The following is an 8,953-nucleotide window of genomic DNA, read 5'->3' as shown; positions in this document are numbered from 1 at the left end:
ACAATGCTGCATTAACTGCGTTAAATCAAACCAGAGATTCGGTACCAATTATGGTACAAACCACAATTGCCTCGACAGAAGATGCAGATCTTATATGAGACAAAAGGAATTAATGAAACAACGTACCGACTATGGACAATAGACAAATCCGTGGAATACAAATTAATCTAAATCATTGCGAGGCAGCCTTCTCTGGGGTCTTTCAGGTCGCTAGGGACCTGGATTTAGATTTTATAGCTGTCCAGGACCCATATCTAATTAAAGGGGAACCCCCTAAACTTAACTTTGGATGTCGGACCTATGTCTCCAACGACAAAAAAAGCAATTACTTATATTTTTAATAGAAATTTAAATACTTTTTATAAATTCAGCACTAAAAATGCAGTTGCCGTTGAGCTCCATTTTAACAATTTTATTTTTAATATTTTTAATTGTTATTTCCCCCCACATGACGATATCGACGAATAAATTAATGAGCTCAGCGGCTATAATTTCTTTAATAGTTTTCATCTAGTCGTTGGAGACTTCAACTGCAAAGCAAAAAGATGGGGCTATGACTCGGATAACACAAGGGGGTTAAAATGACCGAGTTCATGGCCTCTAACAATTTACATCTATGCAACATACCTAGTTATGGTCCGACTTTTCAATCTACAACACATATCGGGTTCCCAGATCTAACCCTGATCAGCGCCCCCATTTCAAAATTCTTAAATAATTGGGGAATCCTGGACATAGAGTCCCATAGCGACCACAGATATATTTATTGAAACAAGACCATGTAACTCACTTTGAAAAAATAAATAAACTGTGTGAGGACCTGAAAATTAAGCAGGATGAATGTAAGAAAATCATAGATGAGGGCCTAAATAAGTGAATCTTATTTAGGACCACTTTATCACTCCACCCACTTTTGCCCAAGTTCTAATGAATAACCCTAAGAAAGTGTCTCAGGAGAGAGAAGGAGTTCTCCTTCTCAAACCGAAACTCCATGAAAACAACGACTATGAAAAAAATAAATCTACAATTTTGAACGAGCTCAGAACAAAAGATCCCTCAGTACGGGTCAGGAATGTCTCCCCGATTCACGGGGGCGGGGTCAAAATAGTAACAGCTTCAGTGAGGGATGCAGAAATAATTAAAGAAATAATGATAGCTGACAATCAAATCGACAACCTATATGAGGTAATTGTCCCTGGGCCTCGCTCCCCCCAAGTCATCCTTTATAACATCGAAGGGGACATTGAGGAAGACCAACTTAGAATAGGACTGTTAGAAAAAAATTTATTTTTGGGTGATGGAAACAATGAGCCAGTTTTTAAAATAGATTTCTCCATTCCGGGTAAAAGGAATAATAACAAACACTGGGTCATCTCTGTGCCTCCAAATACTTTCCATGAAATTAAGAACAAGGGTGGATTGTATTTTGGTTGGCACAGAGTCCGTACATCTGAATTTATCAGCCTAAAACAATGTAAAAATTGCCTCGGATTTGGTCACACAACGAAATACTGTGACCGTAAGGATGAAACCAGATGCGAAGGGTGTGGGGACATTAAGGTTACTGGGGAGACCCATAAATGAAAAAAACAATGCTGCATTAACTGCGTTAAATCAAACCAGAGATTCGGTACCAATTATGGTACAAACCACAATTGCCTCGACAGAAGATGCAGATCTTATATGAGACAAAAAGATTTAATGAAACAACGTACCGACTATGGACAATAGACAAATCCGTGGAATACAAATTAATCTAAATCATTGCGAGGCAGCCTTCTCTGGGGTCTTTCAGGTCGCTAGGGACCTGGATTTAGATTTTATAGCTGTCCAGGACCCATATCTAATTAAAGGGGAACCCCCTAAACTTAACTTTGGATGTCGGACCTATGTCTCCAACGACAAAAAAAGCAATTACTTATATTTTTAATAGAAATTTAAATACTTTTTATAAATTCAGCACTAAAAATGCAGTTGCCGTTGAGCTCCATTTTAACAATTTTATTTTTAATATTTTTAATTATTTCCCCCCACATGACGATATCGACGAATAAATTAATGAGCTCAGCGGCTATAATTTCTTTAATAGTTTTCATCTAGTCGTTGGAGACTTCAACTGCAAAGCAAAAAGATGGGGCTATGACTCGGATAACACAAGGGGGGTTAAAATGACCGAGTTCATGGCCTCTAACAATTTACATCTATGCAACATACCTAGTTATGGTCCGACTTTTCAATCTACAACACATATCGGGTTCCCAGATCTAACCCTGATCAGCGCCCCCATTTCAAAATTCTTAAATAATTGGGGAATCCTGGACATAGAGTCCCATAGCGACCACAGATATATTTATTTTAAAATCACATTTGATGATATTCCGGAGGCGGAATGTTATTTTAAAACAAAATATGGTCTTAATAAATTTATCAGAGCAGTCCGAAAAAAAATAAAACATTTAATACAAGATTTAAATAATATTAAAAATTATGCAGACCTTAATAACTACACAATTAAACTCTGCGACCATATCCAAAAATGTGCATTTAAAAAATTAAAGAAAAAACCAAAACGGACTGCTAGAAAATTCCGCTTCTGGAATAATGACCTCAGAGCTTCAAGAAATAAGGTTAACAAACTTTTTAAAATATATCGTAATCACATCAAAAATAATTCCACGGATGAATTAATTCTGGTCTCGGGCATTAACTACAGAAAAACGAGAGCCGCCCACAAAAAATTCTTATTGTCTACTAAAAGGGAAGCCTTGGAAAATTTTTGTAAAAACTATAATGAAACTTACGGGTTCCTCTTCAAATTGGTTTTCAATAAATCATCTACCGTAACTGAAATAAGAGTGAACCCAGATAATAATCCCAACAATAACTTACAAGAAAAAATAAAACATATAATGGATTATTTCTTCCCAGGCAAATCCCCCGATGATCATTTTCAATATAGAATTCAACACGGCGTACACGAGACTCTCAACGTTAATGACTTAGAAATAGTATTTGGGAGTCTCAAGGGCGGCAAAGCCCTGGGACTAGATAGAATAGACTACAGGATGTGAAGAGCGATTTTTAATTTAGACAAAAAAATTTTACTTACATATTTTAATATACTTTTTAAATTTCATTATTTTCCCCATTGCCTTAGAAATGCCAGGGTCTTCTTTTTACTAAAAAATGGTAAAGACCCTGAGCTCTGCTCATCATATCGACCAGTATGCCTGTTACCAACTTTAGGAAAAATTGTCGAAAGGCTATTTGTGAATAAATTAAACACTTGGCTAGATCACAATAAAATTTTACATGAACAAAAATATGGCTTCCGGGAGGGCCGAAGCTGTGATCTGGCAATTTATAACTTGACACAAATAGTAACAAGTAGAGTCCAGGATGAACATCTGGCCCTCCTTTCCATGGACATCAAATCAGCCTTCGACAACATGAATTGGTCGATACTGTTTAATATTCTTGAGGGTTATGGGGTTCCATCCTTTTTTAAAAATTTCATCTATTTTTATTTAAGTGACCGTAGTGTTTCTTTTAATAATGAAATTTTATCTTTGACTAGATGGTACTTTAGGGGCTGCCCACAGGGTTCAGTGGTCGCACCGGTATTGTGGAACCTCTATATTAATAAAATTTTAACCTATAATACTAATGAAGTTCATAATCAAGCCTTCGCAGACGACCTGGCTCTTATTGTTGGTGGCCGTACGTCCCACGATCTACCAAAAAACGTCAATTTAACTTTGGCCACCATACATAACGAACTTCAAAAACTAAAATTAAACCTATCCGTGGAGAAGAGCCAGGCGATTATTTTTAGAAGTAAATCTTCAAGGATCTATTCTAAAAGAGGTTCCACTATTTTACATAAAAAACCTACATTCCGGATAAATAGCAATACTATAAAAATCTGCGACCATCTAAAAATTTTAGGTATTTTAATTGACAATAGACTATCATGGACCGCCCACATATCCTCACTTACTGATCGGGCCTTAGTTTTAACTTCTAATTTTAATAGAGTTAGCCGGACCAATTGGAGTGTAGACAAGAAGTTAATAAAGATGTGGTACAAAACTGTAATAGAAAAGGCCCTGCTATATGGAGCAAGTCTTTGGGGCGGGGCCTTAACTCAACATCACATTAAAAAACTACACTCCATACAGAGAATTTTTCTGGTCCGGTTTTTAAATGTTTATAGAACAACCTCCACCAATGTACTTAATATATTAAGCGGAATTCCCCCTTTACATGTTGTGGCCAAAGCTGAACATATTAAATTTCAAATCTGGGTTGCCGCTTCCGAAAAATATAATTTAATAATTGATAATATAAAACTGGATCACCACATAAATATAAAAACTCTACCATCAAATACGAAAATAATTTTATTTCCAGAAAGAATTACAAACCCAGAATATGAGATATACACTGACGGATCCAGGTTAAATGACGAAACGGGATTCGCGGTGAGTATCTTCAAAAACAATATCAATATAGAAAACCACAAATTTAAACTCAATCACTATAATTCTGTTTTTCAGGCGGAACTGGCCGCCATAGATTTTGCGGCCAGTTGGGCTGTCAGACATAACCTTAAAGTTAATATTTTTTCTGACAGCCTCTCATCTATATCCGCCTTAAGGAGCGGCAACACCAGATCTAAAAATATAAATGAAATCAAATCTAATATACTTAAAGCTAAAAATTTGATCGGCCTGTCGTGGGTAAAGGCCCACGACGGAAATATAGGTAATGAATGGGGCGGTTAACAGGCAAAAGAGGCCACAACAAACGGGACCCCGCATTTTATCCCGGCCCCCTATTCTTTCTTAAAAAGGAGAATTAAAAAATATGTGTTAAATGAATGGAGGGAGTATTGGAACAACTATGACTCTCCCTCCGGGGTCAGGGTGCGTAAATAGTTGAATATGGCGGAGGAAAAATTTTTAATAAATAATAAGGTTTTAATTTACTTTCTTAGTGGGCATGGTCCATTCCCAGCCTATTTACATAAATTTAAAATCTTAGACTCTCCGTTGTGCTCATGTGGGCAACTAGGTGATCCCGAACACTATATCTTTCATTGCCCACATACAAAATCATTTCACATTAAAGAACCATCAGATGAGCACAGGAGGGTCTGGTTCCAAAATGTGCACAGAAATAGGCTGGCTGTCGCAAAATTCATACAGTGTTTTAGAATTAGCAGAACAATATGCGATTCACTGACCCAACATGGAAATGCAGACTGAGTGTGTGACCTTTAATTCTTAAACTTTTATTATTCCTATTTTACTCAATTTTATCTTTGACAAAAGCCCCTTGTACATTAAGGAAATTTGCTGCAACTGATACTTATTTCTTTTAAACATTCAAGTCATATCATCATTTTTATAAATTATTCCTCATTGATTACTAACGGGTGGTCAGGGGTTAATTTGTCCACCCGACTTCTTAGGAGTTGCTAATTAGCTTTCTTTCTAAGGAATTCCTAGTCTTATTGATAATTTCATATTTTACATCTTTTTAACTTCGTTTTAAGATTTTATTGATTGACAGGTCACACCTCTACCCCTTGGCACCACTTCTTATTACAGGGCTTTTTAGGTTTTTAACAGTTCTTACACCTTTGAACTTTCACCCTTTTGGGTGTCCTTCATGATGTTTTTAATTGTCATCTTGCATTTATGTATATATCCATACTCATTTCTTTTAATTGTATTTTACTCTCTGGACTAGTTGACTTGAAGATTTTTAAAATTTTTTATATCTTGACTATTCTCAGGAAAGACATTTTAATTTAACACTTAATTTTATGCATAGACACACGGAGAATCTTTTAGCTTAAAATTTTTAAAGTACTTTTAAAGCCTTGACAATGCTCCCTACCCTCTTTTTATATTACACAACATATTATATATTTACATTTTATTTCCAATCCCCCCCCCAGTTCCACCTCAGCCGCCGTCGAGTGCGGTTGACTCTGCTGCTAGCTCTCGCAGATAGAAATTTTCCTAAGTTTCTGACGGTACTCTTATTTATTGAACGTTATTTTAATAATTATTACTAGTTAATCAATTTGCCTTTCGTGTTTTTTGTACTTTGTGTTTTAAGTGTGAATTTTAAGTGCATTTCACTACTATTTGTGTTCTCCGACTGAAGATACTCTACGCAATTTTATGAATGCGCTGTATTTCTTGAAATTGTGAACTCAATATACTGGAGATATATCCATCAAGAAATCTACGTTGATACCAACAACAGGCAGGAGGAATTACCAACTGCAAGCGAAAGCGAAAAATTTCTATTTACTACATCCGAAATATCAAAAGCCGAGTGGAAACGCCCCCTCCTGCTGCATCTCTTAAATTTGTGAACTCAATTATTGGAGATATATCCATCAAAGTAATCTACATTAATATCAACAACAGGCAAGAGGAATTAACAACTACAAGCGAAAGCGAAAACACCCACCTACTGCATCGGAAGTGTCAAACGCCGAGTGGAAACGCCCCCTTCCTACTGTATTTAGAGGAATTGGGTTAGTTCACAAATGCTTAAAGTTATCTTTTATTGATATAATCAACTAATTACATCCTAAAAGCTGTATAGTGTATTGAAAATTACCTGAAAGTGTTTGTGCTAACAGAAACCGCATCTACCTTTGGTCTACAACCCACGGAGCATTTGTTTTGATACTTTCGAGATCACTTCACATCATTTCACCAGTTTTTCTTTCGCCTGCTTCACCTCACCTGCTTCCAAGAACACGGAGTTGCATCTGGGGTCCCACTGGAGCGGGATACATTTCGTCTCCGGGAACTTTTGGAATTAAAGATAACCGTGAACTGCTACCCACTCGGAGCACTTGGTGTTTTTAATTATTTGATGGACTGGAGATTGGTGAGTTCCATAGAAAAACTTTGAATTGCTTTTCTTTGTATTTTAACAATCAACCAGTTTTCTTTTTATTCAAATTGATTTTAACTTTGATATTACTTCATGGATCATCTGTGATATATTTTATTTGTAAATATATAGTGTTTAGTGTCTCTTTTAGTGTGATTTCGTGTTTTATTTGTCACCTGTTTTAACTAATGGTTAACAGTGTTAATAGTGTTAAGTTTTAACTTGGGATTGGCTTTTATAGTTCATTTGTGGTTGTTTGAAATTTTTCTTAGTGTAAATATAGTGTAGTTCTTTTATTGGTGTAAATACAGTGTTTTATGATATATATTATTCTTTTTGTGTTCTTGATTGCTTAGTGTTTTTGTGTGTGTTGTGCTGGTCCTGGGGTTTTATTGTAATAGGGTTTTAGAGGTGACGTGATTGAACTTTTATCTTTTTAAGGTTTTTGTTGTCGTCTTTCTTGATGTCCTATCTCCTCCTCCTGGCCACTTGAGGGTTGGCTCTTGCCTTGTTTAAAAAAAAATGTCGGATTGCGATTTATCTAGTGAAAAAACATCTGAACCCACATCTCCATCTGTTATAATAGAGGTAGAGGCGAGTGGGGAGCCATCAGATGATCACAGCGACAACGTCTTCCCATTAACAAGACGTATTCGGGGTAGCAACAAAAACGTGATAGAGGGGCAGGTCGAACCTAGCGATGGCTCCCAGTCGCGAATTCGCTCCCAACCGAATCACCGCGGTGAAATCGAGGAAATTATATTTGGGCAGGCCTCGCAGCTGAAGACCAGTGGGGGTTTTATAACCGACGCGGTCGAAGAACTAGCCACTACAATTCGTGCGATTGACTTCGATGTAGGATTGGCAGATGAAATTTTAAACAAACTAGAACTATTTAGTAGATATACCGATGCACTGATTACTAATAAAAAGCAATTCGGAAAAAAAATAAGAAACGTAATAACTCAGCAGTTTCTACTCTACTTTACTAATACGATAAAATACCTATGCGAAAAAAATAAACTACTACAATCCGACATCTTTGACCATAAAGAATTACTAAACAATAATGAACCGGCGCGACTAAAAGCTAAATTATATCTGCTAAATAACGAAAATGAAAATTTGAGGGGAAAATTAGCCAGAAATGGAAGCAATGGCCCCTCCACTGAAATAAAAAATCAAAAGGAGACCCTGGGTAAAATATGTGATGAGATCAAAAGAAGACAAGACGAGTGTCAGAAAACATTAGAAGAAATGAAAAATTCCAATTGCGCAAAGTCTTACGCCCAAGCAATATCCAGTACCCCGCCCGGCTCAGTAAGACAAATTAAAGAACCGGAGGATGTAGTTTTAATAAAACCAAAAATGCCGGACAGATCGGATTATAATGTAAACAAAAATACAATCATGTCGACCATTCAGGAAAAAGATCCTTCAATAAGGGTACGAAGTATCGGTCAACTACAGGGAGGAGGGGTGAAAATTATAACATCCAACACTGAAAGTGCAAAATACGTTAACAATATTTTGAAAAATACCGATAGTATTGAAAACACTTACGAAATTTTAACACCAGACAAACGCTCCCCTCAAACAATTTTGTACAACGTTAGCAAGGACATCGAGATAGAGGAGCTTGCCAAGGGCCTAATGGAAAAAAAACTTATTTCTCTGCAGTCCTGATAATACCCCCAATTTTAAGATAAACTTTAAAATCCCGGCCAAAGACAGGGAAAAATATCATTGGGTGATCACGGTCCCACCCAGAATTTTTAGGGAAATCAGAGAAAAAGGGGGTCTGTACTTTGGCTGGGAAAGATTAAGGGTGGCAGAATTTATAGGTATTAAACAGTGTAAAATATGCATGGGATACGGTCACACATCTAAAACCTGTACTAGTACAAATGAAAAGAGGTGTGACAGGTGTGGTAATGTTAAAATGGAAGGCGATAGACATCACTGCCAGGGCTTGAGATGCATCAACTGCATCAAACATAACCAACGATTTGAAACTAGTCTGGGC

Source organism: Argiope bruennichi, chromosome 5 (assembly GCF_947563725.1).
Source record: "Argiope bruennichi chromosome 5, qqArgBrue1.1, whole genome shotgun sequence".
NCBI classification, from domain to species: Eukaryota; Metazoa; Arthropoda; class Arachnida; order Araneae; family Araneidae; genus Argiope; species Argiope bruennichi.
This window is presented reverse-complemented; position numbering follows the sequence as displayed.